Source organism: Octopus bimaculoides, chromosome 7, assembly GCF_046866305.1.
Source record: "Octopus bimaculoides isolate indiv1 chromosome 7, ASM4686630v1, whole genome shotgun sequence".
Lineage (NCBI taxonomy): Eukaryota > Metazoa > Mollusca > Cephalopoda > Octopoda > Octopodidae > Octopus > Octopus bimaculoides.
The window spans coordinates 94,386,618-94,404,539 of record NC_142934.1 but is presented as its reverse complement, the minus strand read 5'-3'; the positions used below and the strand labels follow the sequence as shown (position 1 = coordinate 94,404,539).

The 17,922-nt window shown below is 35.0% G+C and overlaps 1 long non-coding RNA gene across 1 annotated transcript; it reads left to right on the top strand.

Annotated features, from left to right (window-relative positions):
- Positions 1 to 7,195: 7,195 nt before the first annotated feature.
- Positions 7,196 to 16,620, top strand: LOC149134814 (uncharacterized). The gene is made up of 4 exons (XR_016242704.1): positions 7,196 to 7,355; positions 11,077 to 11,134; positions 12,557 to 12,709; positions 16,358 to 16,620. It is a non-coding gene; the product is annotated as an uncharacterized LOC149134814 (long non-coding RNA).
- Positions 16,621 to 17,922: the final 1,302 nt, after the last annotated feature.

Below are 17,922 nucleotides of genomic sequence, written 5' to 3'. Positions count from 1 at the left end.
TCGTTTTATATTCTTAATGTATTTTTGTAAGATTAGTATTAGTAGCAGCAGCAGCATAGGCAGTAGTAGTAGTAGTAGTAGTAGTAGTAGTAGTAGTAGTAGTAGTAGTAGTAGTAGTAGTGGTAGTAGTACTAGTAGCAGCAGCAGCAGCAGCAGTAGCAGCTTCAGTGAGCACAGCAACAACATGAAGAGAGTAAAAATTAGAATATCATTCGATGGAGATGAGTGATTTATTTGACTATTATTCTTTCCTTCTCTTTGATTTCTGTTATTCAATTTATGTTGGTCAAAACTTCGATGGCGCAGAGTTTTAATGATAGGGATTTGCGGTTTTAGTCCACAGTAATTCTTGTTTACTGGTGTTTAGAAATTTCGTTAGCGTTACGAGATAGTGAGAAGACAGCCGAACAGTTTCATGTAAGAGATGACTGACATCTGGTTGTTTTACATTCCAATGTTATCAGGCTGGAGGACAAACGGCTGATGGTGACAGAAAGGATGTGCGGTGTGTATATACGAGTGCGCGTGTATATTGTATACGTAAATAGCCATTTCTGTTCTATAACTGTGTGAAATCGACATTACTGCCTGTACTCTGTGTTGATCAAACACTGTTCTTGGCGCCATGCTGGTTAATAGTGTTTATCAAATCAGACTTTACAGATACTTATTCAGCAGATTTATTTTGAATCTGTTGCAAAATTGAGACCTTCACCAAACAATAAATGCAGCCGCTTGGCGGCAGGTGATATCTCTAGGGACACTACCATACGTATGACCGACCAAGATAGATATATATATATATTGTTTGTTAGCACTCCGTCGCTTACGACGTCGAGGGTTCCAGTTGATCCGATCAATGGAACAGCCTGCTCGTAAAATTAACGTGCAAGTGGCTGAGCACTCCACAGATACGTGTACCCTTAACGTAGTTCTCGGGGATATTCAGCGTGACAAAGTGCGACAAGGCTGATCCTTTGAATTAGAGGTACAACAGGAAGTAAGAGTGAGAGAGAGTTGTGGTGGAAGAGTACAGCAGGGTTCGCCACCATCCCCTGCCGGAGCCTCGTGGAGCTTTAGGTGTTTTCGCTCAATAAACACTCACAATACCCGGTCTGGGAATCGAAGCCTCGATCGTATGACCGCGTGTCCGCTGCCCTAACCACTGGGCCATTGCGCCTCCACATATATATATATCCATTAATTATAACACCATAACAAGAATGCTTATTCATAGTGATGATGATGAGTATGTTTCTATTGGTCATTACTGTTATCATCAACTATATATATATATATATATATATATATATATATATATATATATATATATATATATATATATGTCATTGGTATGATGTTAAAATTGGTGGATTAAAAATTATTGCTACAATAGTTACAATATGATTAGGATTACTTGCAGTAGTTTTGATACCCATATATGCATATATACATAGTATATGAATATATAAATATATGTATGTATACATGGACATATATATCTTAGGTGCTTTCTCGTATACGAGCAAAGCCATTGCTAGAAAGAATCACTGACGCCCTTTTAAGGTTCTTCAGGCCGACCAACGATTTGCACATCCTATTGCGTAATGCACAGCTGTGCTGACTGGCAGAAGGAACAAGGACCACAGTATGAACTCTTTCAACTCACCTTTAGACAGTTTGCAAATGTTTTGTTGTGAACAATAGCAGTATCACTATTTACAATGGGTTGATTCCTGTGAGTTTACTGTTGACTGACGAGGCCTACACGACTCACCCATTTCCTCCCATAAATCACGCACATAGAAAGCAATACTCCCTCATTTTCGACAGGTTCATCGCTTTTAAGCCTTCTCTTATAGTATATGCATGGAGTCAAAGTGGCTGAATTACTTTCGAGTGTTGGACCTCACGAGGCAAAGTGGCTGAGTTCTTTGGGAATGTTGGGTTTCACAAAGGCAATGATTGAGATATTTGGCATTATGTCGTGCTAGGGAAGAAGACCCATCACACCGAGCAGAATCGCAGTCACGGTAGATACAGGTGTCATGCAAATATACACGTAAACGCACCCCCAGCGTCATGCAAATAGCACCCGTGCCAGTGACTCGTAAAAACACTCATTACACTCGGAGTGGTTGGCGTTAGGAAGGGCACCCAGCCGTAGAAAACCATGCCAAATCAGACTGGAATTTCGTGCAGCCTTCCAGTGTGCTAGCCCAGTCAAATCCTCCAGCCCATGCCACCATGGACAACGAAATTTAAATGATGATTGTGATATATATATATATATCACGGGTAAGCGGTGAGGGGTCAGGTGATAATAGAGGCAAATGAGATATTTGGTTTGGTTAATAAAGTGCACGAACGAAAAAAGTACTTCAAAAAAGTTTAACATTTATTATATAGTACCAACAAATTAGAAGATATCATGAATCACAGCACTTCCTGCAACTTTTAAGAAATATTTACATTGTTTACTTCCGTTAGTATTTCCTGTTGACTCTAAGATACGAAGTTTCAATAAATACTTGTGAAATGCTTTTACATTGCATTTCTGATGTTATGACATTTAGTGAATGATTTGAAAATACCAGTTAAACACTGGCGTCGATCTAATTGACAAGCTCCCTCCTAAACAATTTCATGCCTTGTGCCTAAAGTAGAAAGGATTATGATGATGACCATTATCATCATCATCATCATCGTCATCATCATCATCATCATCATCATCAAAATCATCATCATCATCATTATCATAATTGTTTTCGTTGTAAAACAAATGAATGTTTCTTCCAGTTATAAAGGCATCTTAGAAACAATGAAAGGATTAATAAATTTGCTGACAAACTCAGATACTCAACTCTAGGAATTACGAACTTGGAGACGCAACAGTAAATTACACTATGATTGACTTGGTATGAGATACCAGATTTACTTCAATAGATTAGAACTTAGAGCAAAAGTTTTACTGCGGGGACACAAGGCATTTAAACATTTGCTTGTTAGTGCCGTGAAAGCACGCAATGATCAAGAATACTCTATGATAAAATTAATAATAATAATAGTAGTAATAATAATAATTCTGTGCACCGGCTGCCCGCTAGGAGCAACGATTCTTACTTTTCAATACATGACAACAAAACTACTTTTACTAATAATAAAAATCATGCTGTTGGTAAAATCAAAATTCTGACATATTATTTATTATTTGTTTATAACTGGAAATAAAACGCAGAAGTACAACAAAATAATCCTTGATCAATTGAAGTCGAGCCAAAAATCCCTATCAGACATTCAAACAAGCAGACAAAAGAAAAATAACATAAAAGAACATATAGCAAAAACTAAGAGGTAGAAAAACAAACAAAATAAAAAAACGAAGGATAAGGCAATAATATGAAAACTTAATTAAATTAGCCTCCCTTGGTTTGGCAAAAGAAATAAAAACCTTAACAATTGAACTCGACCCGAAGCAGTACAAATTTGACAAACAGCTCAAAGATTTGTTTGCAGGGTATGACCTGGGTTTGACATCAACAGATTTAAAGGTTTGAGATGTATAAATTTGAGATGTATAAATTTGAAAGAATATTAATATAAATATAGTGAGATAGAGGGGAGAGAGAGAGAGAGAAATCTCCTAGCAAATCAAAACAGATATACTGATCACTCGCTCATACACATACGTGCACAGAAGCATATATGCACGTACGATCATTGACACACTCGTCAATCATGGTTTAATACACACACAACTACACACGTGCATGAACATATTTGAAATAGTATTAGGAATAAAGTTAGAGTAATCTGAGTTTAGTTTAAAAGAAATACATTTATCCGGATATATATATACATATATATAATAAGGTTTAAATTATTATTTGACAGAATGATAACTATGACTGATATGCGTTGTTGTACGCGGTTTGAATCTAATTTGTGTTTCCTTTTTTGTTTTCACATCTTAAAAAAATTAAACTATGTTTACATTTATTTTTTTTTACTTCTGATAGAGATGGATCAAATCTCATCTTTGAAACATTGCGATTTTTTCAATGATATTAGAAACGATTCACTTCAATGGATTGGCAGCATCATTACGGAGACGAGCAAAATATCACACATTATTTACTGCTATTTTTTTATATCCTGATTTCAACTGCTGCCGAGATCAAATTTCCTTGTGGGTGTCGTCAAATATTCTCCACCTAAAATTGCTAGCCTCGTGCTTAAATAAAAAACAATATCATCATAAATATACGCGTGTGTGTGTGTAACTTTTATTTTTATTTTACTCTTCTATCTGTGTCAGTCATTTGACAGCAGCCATGCTGGAGCACCGTCTTGTAGGGTTTTCGTGGGAAAACCCCGACTCTAGGACTTATTTCTTTAAAGCCGAGTACTTATACTCACGGTTTATGTTGCCGAACAACCACATTACGGAGACGTAAACGCAACACTGGTTGTCGAGCGGCGATGGAGGAAGAAACACAGACACAAAGACATACACGCACACACACACACACACACACGGATATATGCATACACACACACAAACACACATTTATACGTACATATATATACATATATATATATATATATGTGTGTGTGTGTGTGTGTGTGTGTGTGTATTTCTGTATGTATATATATATATATATATATATATATATATATATATATATATATATATATATATATATATATATATATATATATATATGTGTGTGTGTGTGTGTGTGTGTGTGTGTGTGTGTGTGTGTGTGTATTTCTGTATATATATATATATATATTCGAAACAGCGAGCAGTTGGAGCGACGTGTGAGAACTTCGCATCCGATTAACATTTCCTATTTATAGTTACCTGCAAAAAATATGATAGAACCACAAAGTATATATAAGTCAACTTTTCTAAATAATTTATTCGTCAATATCAATAAAATATGTTTATCCATAGCATTTTGAAAAGTTAAAATAAGAAAATTTCTACCACCGTTACTTAACTTTTGTCGATTAATGTGCATATTTCTAACATAGGCGCAAAGCCAGAAACTCATGGGAGGCGCTACATGACCACAGTGAACCCAAACTTAACTTGGACCTTATTTTATCAAAAACAAAAAGATGAAAAGCGAAGGTGAGCTTTTGAGAGAATTTTATGATTAGAAGATTAACAAGCAGAAGAAATGCCACTGAACATGTTTCACAACTGCCTAAATTTGCTTCCACCTCGCAACTTTTACTACCGGACACAATATTATCAAAGCAATTGTTACCTCGTGACGCTATGAGGAAGCTATTTCCGGTAGACACACTTTGTTTTAAACTTAAAATAGTGGTTAGCTATTACAAAGGTGTATAGTGATTAATATCTAATATGAGACGGGAAATCAGTTTGAAAATTATACACTTTGGAGTGTTTAATTATGAATTCATGATGTCAGGCGCTTTGGAGAGTTTAATAATGCATTTTGAAATGGTTCGATATGAAAATGTACTTTGGAGAATGTGGTATTGAAATAATATCATAGTAGCAATGTATATCGATGATATATCATATTTGGGAATGCGTTATGAATTTTAAAATAATTTCACTCTGATACTCTGCTTTTAAGTATTATTTTATTTTCAAATGATTTCATTGTGATAATGAACTTCTGAATTATCTAAGATTGCATTTTCGTATTCTCAACCATATTTTTCGCTACCTCTTTCTGTGGTATATCGTTAACATTCTATCTCACATATATATATATATATATATATATATATATATATATATATATATATATATATATATATATATATATATATATATATATATATATATATGTGTGTGTGTGTGTGTGTGTGTGTGTGTGTGTGTGTGTGTGTGTGTGTGTGTGTGTGTGTGTGTGTGTGTGTGTGAAAGTATGTATGTATGTATGTATGTATGTATAAATATGAATGTATGTGTGTATCTATGTAGGTATGTGTGTGTGTGTGTGTGTATATATATATATATATATATATATATATTCCCGAGTGTCATACTAATACATCCTTTTATTATTTACACCACCTGTCCTCGTCTGTTGTTGTTTTTTCGTATATTCTCCCATATATATATATATGTATGTATGTATGTATGTATGTATTTAGTGAAAATTTAAAACAAAACAAAAGACGAAAGATTAAAATCTTTGCAGAGTTACATTTCAAAACCATAATGATATGGTCTTGCACAGAATTCTTTTACATAGTAGTAGAGTCACCTATGATAAACAATTTACAGATTTTAATGTAGATAAGAACATGAGTATAATCAAGGAAGCTTCAAATGTAGACAACCACTGAGGTATCTGAGCAGTTTAGTTAATTAAAAATCCTTATCCTGTAATATGAGTCTCTTACTACACTGCGTGTGAACGTGGGATGAGGTCACCGTTCACAAGGGACGTGGTGAACTCGTTGGTCAAAGCCGGTTCAAAACCACTCCAGTGAATGTCACTGAAATTACACGTACATGGTATAAGATGTAACGATTCTATCAACATCACAAATTTTACAGCTCTTCCTGTCAGCCAAAATCATTGTCCAAATGATTTTAAATACATTATTCCATAGGTCACTGTTAGCCGTCTTTAGAGTCCGCAAATTCTTTGGCCAGAATCAGATCCACCATCTCAGTAAAAGTTTACTCAAGCATTTTAGCTTCAAACGTACAGCACCAGCGCTATTATTGATTCATTATCATCTATGTAAGACACGCTCTCCACATCTCATATCCATACGTCACTAAACCTCATTCCATTCTATACACAAATTGTCCAGTTTTAAGAGAGTAGTATGTGATCTTGGAGATAATTCAACAAATAGAGGTTCTTTCTTTTTAAGGATTCTTCACCATTACGTGACAATCGATGAATGGTTGTCGCAATATTGATCTTGATGCTATTTAGCGTTGAGTGAAAGAACCTTGACTATATGTTTCAATATGTTCATTTGTTTTCAGATGCTTACTTGTATTTAACGAAACATGATGCCATTTTCTAGCCAATCCAGTCCCCACGGAATGCCTTCTTCTTCAGGAACGCTTTAATTGATGCTATTTATTATAGTGAATGTACATTTTGTGCGATATTTAATATCTCCTGTTAGATAATAATACGGTAACAAATTATTAGTTTGACATTTGGTAATTGGTTTGTAAACGTTAACTTAATAACACGGAATGGCAACAACTATAAAACATGACATAACGTAGTTATAGTCACCAGCTGCTAAATATCTTACTTTGCCATGTGATGTGTGAATCTTGATAGATTTTTAGGTTCTGCATTAATGAAACAGCCAACTTTAACTCGTGCAAGGTAAGTTTAAGTGCTGTCGAATGATATTTCACAAATTGTTTTTGATTTAGACTATATATACGACATAATAATAATAATAATAATAATAATAATAATAATAATAATAATAATAATAATAATAATAATAATAATAATAATAATAATAATAATAATAATAATAATAATAAACACTATGTGCAAATCGAAATATGGTACCCTAGGCATAACACCTACATTAACTTCTAACTTTTTGTCTCATGAGGTCTCTGGGTGAGACTTGGATCCAACTTGTAGAAATGCAAAGCAAAAGTCAAACATAAAATAAAATAATAATAATAATAATAGTTATAATAAGGGTTTGAATGCCACAAGGAGCAATTTTGGAAGAGGAGAGAAGTCGATTACATCGGTCCCGTGCGAAAGTGGTACTTAATTAATAGACCACGAAAGAATGAAAGGCACACTCAGCATCGGTTGAATTTGAACTCAGAACGGAGCGACGGGCGAAATACCGCTAAGCATTTCGTTCAGCGTTCTAGTAATTCTGCCAGCCCGCCCCCTTCAATAATAATTGAGTTAACGTTATTATGCTGTTGTTGTTGTTTAAGTTAAAAGAGAACTACTTTAAAAACCGCCTGCTCCATATATCCCGTCCTTTTATATATTTCCGATTTAAATGTTTGATGATTACTTGTATTTTAAGGTTCTGATATATGCTCTTGGTTACATTGGATAGTATAGTATTCTCTATAGATCGTGGCACCATACCGAGATTTCCTAACTAGATGGTGTCACTGTCAAATACGTGTTATTATTTCTGTTGATATATTGTGCACATCGGCCATCAGAAACCCTCCAGCCCAAAGTATATTTATGGTATGACATTTGCTTTAATATTAGATTGATTTTCATTCACTATTCCTTTTTAAATGTTCCTTGTCTATTTGGTTTATTAAAAATAAAATATAGAACCTATAAGTCTCTTCAAAACCCAATTAATTGTGCTTATGTATGACGTAATGTCTGGACAGTTAAGTTTAATCTTAGATATTAAGTTATTTCCAACATTAATTTTGTGTATTATTATTTACCTGCCTTCTCTAAGCTGTTCTTAACTGTTCAATGTTTCCGTTCTTCGTTGTATTGTATAACTTTTATTTACACTTACAAACTCGTCTGTGTTATTCTATTCGATATCCTTGATTTCATTCTGACACTTATATCTTTCTACACTGAACGCATTGCAGCTTTATAAAATACGAAATGGCGACAACATACATGGGAAATCGTTAGGTAGTTTTTGTTGTTATCGTTAATGTTTAGCCCCGTTCATAACAGAATGAAATTATGACGACAGTCGTCTTCCCTCATATTTTCGGAATATAATCTACATCATATATTGTATTTTTAATTGATGCTTCTTGTAAAACGATTTTATTGGCTGCTATTTCAAATAGACAGAGGGTCATGTAGGAGATATATCATTGTTTCGTGTAGAGTTGTTTTCCTTTATGTGTGTATGGAAACTCTTATTATCTAGTAATGTAATATGTAGTTTCCTTAGATCAATGATATATGGATATCGACGTTCATCGTACATTCTTGATTTTTCACAAATACGTAGATATTGGAACTGCAAGAATTAGCAACAAAATCAAGTACACATCACACTGTATCGTCTTATAGAAAAGTAATAAATATTAACACAGTCTTTCATCTGCGTAAAAAAATAGCTGAATAATCATGGGCCGAATGCATTTGAATATAGTCTGATCAATCATGGACTGACTTGGACAAAAACAGCCAGACATTCCATGTTTCCAACTCAATATATTATGACCACCATGCAATAGATCATCCGCTGGTCGGCTTAACCTACTACAAATAGCAAGCAAATGTACCACAAATTATGTATCGTAATATATTATAAAAGAAAAAAAGATTAGGAGAGATACGAAAGCGTTGTTTATCTTTGTGCTGATGTTTCTCAGGTGGATAAATAATTTTAGGGATGTTGATGGAATTTGCAGAGTACTGAATATAATGTCTGATGGTAAGGAACTCTTTAAGTTATAACTTTACTTGCAAATACAATGGTTCCACGTTATATCAGTCGTTGCTTCTCCCTCTGACAGCATCTGCAGCGTGGGCAGGGGAGACGTGCTATATGAGCAACCTTAGCTGCTCTGCAATAAGTTAGTTTTCCTAATCATTCACTCTAGATGGAAACTCTCTAGACACATTTCTATGATCCCAGGGTAAATAGAGGTGTCTTTGAAAAATGCATTGCTTTGTCACCACGAAAAATTAACTTTAAAAGCAAATTTGTTTGGTCAAGTATTGCCAATAAATTACTACGTGAACAATATGAAGAGGTTATAAGCTACCAATCACAATGCTGGTTGTCCAAATGGAAGTATCAGTCAAATATCCATCAAAATCAGACGTTACAGTCTTAATATCTGAATAAGATGCCTTGGAAAGTGCAAGCAATCTTTTTAAAACTATATTTCTATAACATATGCACCGGTTTGGATTATCCCTGATATTGGATTGTCTCTAATCTTGTCTACCCATTCAGGGTTAGAGAAGATGAACGACAACATTAAATTGATATACATTCGGAAAAAAGATGGATGGAAATGATATATTTTAAGGTTGGCTTACAAATATTTTAAATACACATGTATCGGGTATCTGATATTAAAATAAAAAATCATTCTTACCAATCTTTATCACTTTCATATTTTTTTAAATATGAAACTGCAAAGGGTGGTGCTCTATGGTCGATGAAAGTGAGCGCAAAAGGAATCGAATTCCAATCAAAGCAAAATATACGAACATTAAAACGTAAACATTGGATAATGCAATCCTGGAATTATCACCTGAAAATTAACTGGTAAAGTCAATGTTGGATCGGTTTAAACATATCTTTTCTTATTGAGATCATTCTTAGGCTTAAAATTTGACGAATTGAAAACAAAATCTCTACAATCCTACCCTACCTGTCAGAAAGAAAAAAAAAACATCTCATTTGTCAATACATTACGATATGAAATGGGAAAGGTACAATAGATAAGGTAAACTTGGATGATCGTGGCTGAATCAAATCGTTTTGTATGTGGACCTCATCAATCTTAACTATGAAATAAAAAAGACAATAAAGAATTGTAACATTGGTTACTGTAGCTCAGGATACGTTCTGTGAAAATAAAATACATGGTCATCACAATTGTAAAAGTTTTGTTCTTAAATTTGTTTTGTTATGATGAGGATAAATTAGAACATCAACGAATTACAAAATGTAGGCATTGATGTTGTGTGATTTTATAACATACAGTGCAGTGTGCCTGGGGCACTTATGATTGTAGGTCTTCTAAATTATAATTGGCTTAATTTAGCGCAAACAATGATGTGTTCTGTTACGATGGGATTAGATTTCATGAGCTAAAATTACATTTCATTGACTTTTTAAATGTATTACTCTTTCTCTAGAAACTCAAATATAATATTTCTTTTCATAGATGCGATATAATATTTTATTGAAGGACGCAACATTTCACACATGATACACGATTAGAAACTATTTCGATGACATTGAAAGCGAAATGATAAAACTTATATCTTTCTGTTAAGACATGTAACTTACTGAGCGTGGACATGTTTCGTCCTTATATAACAACTCAGTAATTTGTTATTTTATTATGTATGAAATCATTTGGTGCTGCATTTTTACTTTCAGATGTGTACAACTGGAATACCTCTGTTAATCAACTTTGCGATGTTATCATTTGTAAATGGTATGTTATGAAACACCTCATTCGAATTTACAATCCTCCGCTTCGTAAGGGCCTGGGCGCCATTTAAATAATATTGTATCTTAGAAAACGTAATCCATGATTTCAGGAGAATTTGATAGTTTCTACTAGAAGATGTCACTCAGATATAAATGAAACATCAATTTCCTGGCAGATTTTATTATTTCAATCATTTAGTTGGTTTTCAAATTTCAGTTCTGAATAAATGAATATACTTGAAGCCATTCCTACCATGACCACTACTTCCGTTTTCTCAGTTCTCTGGTACAACAGTATCTAACACCTCACTCATTAATATGCAGTTTATTTGGAGTGAGATTTCGCTGTTATATCCAGGAGGTTGGGTGTTCACTTCGAGACTATTTCGTTGGGTCTCTTCTCGTTTTCTGTAGTTATGTTCAGATATGTTCTGCTACAGACAAATATTTTTTAAACAAAAACGTGCTTTTAGATATCTTTAGAAAGTTATATTTAGGCTCTAGATCGCCATATTGATCTGTCACTTCAAAATTTGTGCGAGTGAGTTTGTGTGTATGCTGCGTGCCTATGCGTAGGTGTGTGTAGTCTCAGAGCAGCTCCAGCAAAACTGATCTAAAGCGATTGACTTATCTATTCATTGAACTAAAAATGGTAGCTGCGTAAAAGAGGACTAAAGCCACCAGCTCCGAGAAGTAGTGATATATCGTAGGCTGTAGTGTATTAGAGGGCGTATATTGTTGCTCATATTTCTTTTCCTCTTATTTCGTCACTGCTGCGGCTGCTGCTGCAGTTGTTGTTGTTGTTGTTATTGTTGTTGCTGTTATTGTTGAGTAGACTGATAGAAGGGGACGGTCTTGATCTGCTGAGAACTACACAATTGTTCTTTCACGAAAAAAGGCGCTACTTTTCAACGAAGCTACGCTTCAGTTAGCAGATTTTCAGCGTACATATTTTACCAGGCTGCCATTAGTCGTATGAGGTAAAGTGAAATGGCTTGGCTAAATTGATGTAAGTGTTCAGAGATGGCGTGTACAAAAATGAGTGATTTTATTTAAAGAACTAAATAATACGTATCTTTACTGATACCCTCTGTATATTCCTGTTTGCGTTATTTACTTTGTAACTCAAGTTCCCGTTTATTGCTGCAGAGTTGGTACCTATAGCTCGCAGGATATCGCTGAACGTGTGGCATACACACACATAATGGGTCCTAGATACAATGTTTGCAGCCTGTGAAGGGCCATAATCTACACACATGAACCCAGTGACGGAGTATATTATTTATACCGAATATATATATATATTTAATGTCGTAGATTTTATGAATATCTTAAAGGTGGCGACGTATAAAACATTTCAGGATAAATATTCAGGTGAGAAATTTAAGCAATGCTTACTCATATTTTCTTTTTTCATTTCTTATAGGAAACGCTGCAGGAAATAATTGTACTGGCTGTCATTATAAAGGCAAATGTATCTGCGAAACAATGAAATGGAGTGCTAAAGAAAATGGATTATGTCTGATTAAGACATGCTATCTCCAAGAAAATCGCTGGTATATGAATTTCTTTGTTTACGGTAAGAGAATATATTGTAAATATACACTTGTGTATTGATTAAATCCTGAACTAAAATATTTCCTTGGACTGTAGAAGATGAAACGGCGTATGTATACCTTACATTTAATCTTGACTTTTTTTATTTTCCCAACAATATTGGTATACAACATTCGTACCCACAGACCTTATGAAAATGATAACAACCAAACTATGTTGAGTGATTTTCTCTTATGAATACAAACCAGGTCACTCTGCCGCAGAAGCTCTACGGAATATCAAGCAGGCCTTTGGTAATGGTTTTGTAGACACCAGAACTGTTAAGAGATGGTTCCAAAGCTTTCGTTCAGGAGATGATAGCCTTGAAAATAAACCAATGGGTAGGCCAAAATCAGTTATTCAGCATGATGGATTAAATGCTTTGGTTGAACAAAATCCGAGAACGTAGGTTCAGAAACCTTCATCAGAACTCCAAACATCTTGCACAATTGTTTTTGGACACCTGTAAAAAAAGGGAAACGTCAAGAAAACAGATAGGTTTGTTCCACATCAACTGAACGAGATTAAAAAAAAACAGAAGCCTCGAAGTGAGCTTCTGATGGCTTTCTTGACTGGACAAATACCATTTTTGCATTAAATCATTAGTTTTAAAACATCAGGAGAACAGGACAGTGATTAGATGTAGGATAGTACATAAACACTACCCAAACCCACCACTGCACCCTAAGATTATGGTAGTCTGCGAAGGGAGTTATTCATTTTTGCCACAAGGAATAACAGTAACAGCAACATCATATTGCTAGGAAATCAATTGTATGCATGACAATTTGAAAAAAGAAGCAACCGAGACTAGTGAATAGAGACGGCCCAATTTTGCTCCACGACAATGCACGTCCTCACACTCCTCAAGCTACGGTCCAAAATTTGCAAAGCCTGGATTATGAGATTTTGCAACATCCTCCCTATACCGCTGATATTTCTCCTACTGATCATCACTTATTGAAGCATTTTGAGCTTTTCATAAGCAATAAAACACAGTCTTAAAATAGAGAAGAAGTAATTGAAGAATTCGGATAGTTTATTAAAGCAAAAGGGGAATATTTTTTTAACGATGGAATATATAACATAGAGAAACGTTGGGTAAACGTCCTAAATGAACAAGGATCATACTTTGATTAAATAAATCAGTTCTCTAACACTTCTGAAATATTTTATTGTTACCTTTCAAATACGACATATCGTGTGAAACAACCTAATATTAATTGATTATCGTGCGCGTGCGTGTGTGGAGAGAGAGAGAGAAAGAGAGAGAGAGAGAGAGAGAGAGAGAGAGAGAGAGAGAGAGAGAGAGAGAGAGAGAGATAGAGAAAGAGAAAGATCAAGAGAACTAACAAACTTATTCAACCAAAGGCACAATCCTTGAAATTTGAGGATAAAAAAGTTGATTATATCGACCACATAATTTATCCCTTCTGGGTTTGGGGATGTCATTGCCATTTAAACTTGAAAGCAACAAACAATATGGTTTTCGGTAACTCTTTCGAGCCTTTTCCTCTGATTAGACAACTGTATCCAATGAACCTAACCAGAGATTGAGTCTACGAAAAACTTGAAGAAATGTTCGCAAATCTGGAAACGGTTTTATTTCACATGGAAACATTAGTTCTACGACCATTTGCTGCAAATAAGTTCGTCAGATTTCTATAAATGTTAAGTATATTTCATTGTAATGCGAATAGTATCACCATTTCTATATTTTAAAATCTCCTCTTCTCATTCACGTTCCACATATTAGATTGTCAAGAAAGTTCTTGTGGTATTTAACCTTTAAATTCAGATGCACATATCTCGGCTCAAACAAACCTTTATTAATCGATATAAACACCATCAGAATCAACATACTTTTGCCAACGCGAAACAAGTTTATTTATGCCAGTAGCGTAAGAATCATGCGTTCTGGTTGCGATGAAGTCGTTGAAGGCGTGTTTAGCATCCTCTTGGTGTTTGAAGCATTTCTCACGCAGGAAGTTGTCGAGATGCTTGAAAACGTGGTATACGGTTGGCCAGAGGTCTGGTAAGTATGTTGGATGAGGCAGAGTTTTGTAGCTCAATTTGTTGAAGTTTTGCAGGGTCAGTTGTGCAACGGGCGGCCGAGCGTTGTCGTGGAGAAAATTTTGTCCTTTTCTATTGACCAATGCTGGCTGTTGTTGTCGGAGTTTCTCATGCATTTCATCCATTTGCTGACACTACTTCTCCACCGTAATGGTTTCGCCTGGATCCAAAATGCTGTGATGGATGAGACCGGCCGCAGACCACCAAACAGTCACCATGACCTTGTTTTGGTGCAACTTTGGCTTTGGGAAGTGCCGTGGAGATTCGTCAGTGTCCCAACTACTGAGCTGAACGTCGCTGGTTGTCATAAAGAATCCACTTTTCATCGCAAGTCAAACTCCGGTCGAGAAACGGGTCATTCTTGTTGCGTAAAACAAAGGAAGACGACATTTCAAAACGGTATTTGGGGGTGGGGGTGGGGGTGGGGGCGTTGTCGTTCAATTCGTGCGGCACCAATTTCTCAATTATTATTTTTTTCCAATTTCTTTCAAGTAGTTGGAAATTGTCGTATACGTCTAATTCAGAAGCAAGCTCTTGTGGATTGGCTTCGACTAAAGCTCATAGTTGATCGTTGTCAACATCCGATGGCTGACCACTACGCTTATCATCTTCAAGACTCTCGTCATCGCTACGAAATTTCTTAAACCACCATTGTGCTGTACGTTCATTAGTGGTTCCTGGGCCAAACGCATCGTTGATATCGTGAGCTGTTTCAGCAGCTTTTCGGCCCAGCTTGAACTGGAAAAAGAAAATTGCGCGAATTTGCTTTTTGTCCATGCCGTGTTGTACTCAACGTTCCGGGAAAAAATGGCCCAATTATTCAAAAAGAAGAAAAGAGTAACATGATTAAAGAGATGGAAACACGCGCTTGAAAATGATATATAAAGTCAAAGTAATTTAACGAAAATTAATTTGAAAATACATAATTTAAAATCAAAATTTAAAATTCTGCAAGTACTTGACAACATAATATTCATTTTCTACTCTACACACAGTCTCTGAAATCTTCTTGTCCTTTAGCTTTTTATCTGTTTCTTGTACTAGAGTGTGGTCGTGCTATGGCACCGCCTCAATAAGTTTAGTTGAACAAATTGACCGCGATACTACTTTTTTTAGTTTACCACTTATGCTATCGGTCTCTTTCCCCTCCGAGAGGAGGTAAATAAGCCAACACTAGTTGTTAAGCTGTGGTGGAGAACAAACACAAGCACAAACGCACACGTTTATGCGACTGGCTTTCGCACAGTTTCCGTCTGCCAAGTTCATTCACAAGGCGTTGGTCGGGACGATAGATGGATATGGGAAGCCAAAGTGCTGCGCAAATTAGCAGATTGGTATTTCCCTGGATAATGTTGAGGATGTTCATCTACCTACCAACAGCAAGGGAACACTATTTGAATAATAGGGAAAGTATTACAATGTTGTTCTCGCTTGTAAATTGCACAATATCTACAAGAATTAAAGTCTAATATTTTCTTTGAGAGTTTTCAGTTTTAGTGGAATCGTTAATGTCCCCTTACCTTAGCATTAGTTGATATTTTATGGCTTTTTATTTCAGATTGTTCTACATTTTGCGTAATGAAAGAAAAAATTAAAGACTTCGAAAAGAAGAATCCAAAACTATGCTGACATTCATAATTCGGACAAATACGAAAGTTGTATTACTACTGAAAAAAATAATGTCATTCATGTTTGAAATGTGTTATGATGCAATAACATAATCAAGTCTAATCAATATTAATTCTTAGATTTTGATGAGGATACAGATGAAGTAATGATTATGGACAAATAAACGAATGCATTCCAATAGAAATAGAATAATTCTGGTTTGGATGAATTTATTATTCGTTGTACAATGAAATCTGTGACAGAGAAACATTTAATTGGCGAGTATCTTATCAGAAATAACCACTGTATCATCCTAAACGTAAAGTCTATGATTACATAAAAAAAAACATGATAGAGAAAACAATGGGGCGGATATGGCGTCGTAGTATTAGATGACATTCATGTTGTCTCTACTAATACACATACATACACATACACACGCATGCACACCCTATACTATATCATTACAAGGGTTTCCTTGGCGGTAAGCAGATATGATCAGTTTCATCCAGGACTCTTAAGAAGGCATTTCAATATTTTAGAGTTCTTGGGACATTTTGTACCATTTTTCCGTATCACTGGGATACGGAAATTGCTTAAAACTGTACCTTCAGATTTGTTAATTACGGGTACATGATTTTTAATTCTGTTGCTATTAAGAGTGGTTGCGATGGTGGAGACAATGGTTGGTGGTGGTGGTGGAGAATATCGAGGTGGATTTCCAATCTTCCTGCCTGTTGAATCGACAATTTTGTTTTCCTAACATTATTTACTTGGTAAATAATGATAGATCGCTAGCCACTATACCTTTTTCTATTTTCTCTCTCTGTTTATTTCTGTGTTCCTTTCTGTCGAAGAGCGTAGGTTCGAAATGTAAAAGACTTCCTCACTTCCCGAGCGTTAAACTAATATATATGTTTGTTGTTTAGACACCCGTCTTCGTCTTTTGTCTTTTGTCTATGTTGTAAATTCTAACTATATATATGTGTGTGTGTGTGTGTGTGTGTGTGTTTCTATAGTTAAAAACAACTACTAATGTTGATTCGTTAGATTAAAACTAACCTTCAGCGTTTTGCCGTGCTCTAGCATGACCGCAGACGAATGAGTAAAATGGATAAAAGATAAGCGATATACCTGGTGGATACGCTATCTTAAGGCGACAAAATGTAAAACACAAAATAATCAAAAGAACAAATGCGGACTGGAAACCCAATGTAAACACAAAGTCAAGAAATAATATGCGGAAACAGGGAAACGCAAACTACAATGATAGATATGATACATAGAAAACAATGAATAGAAATGATAAGACAATATAAAGTTAAATCGGAGAGAACTTCCAGATTACTGACATTGAAACCCAGGACAGAATAACAATAACATAAATGAATGAGAATAATGTAGAACGAAAATCGTAAAAATTGGAATAACGAAAATGACTGACCTTAAAATTGAAATGTTTGAACAATTACGGACTGTGGCGATGGATTTGACAGTAAAATGTCAGTTAATGAT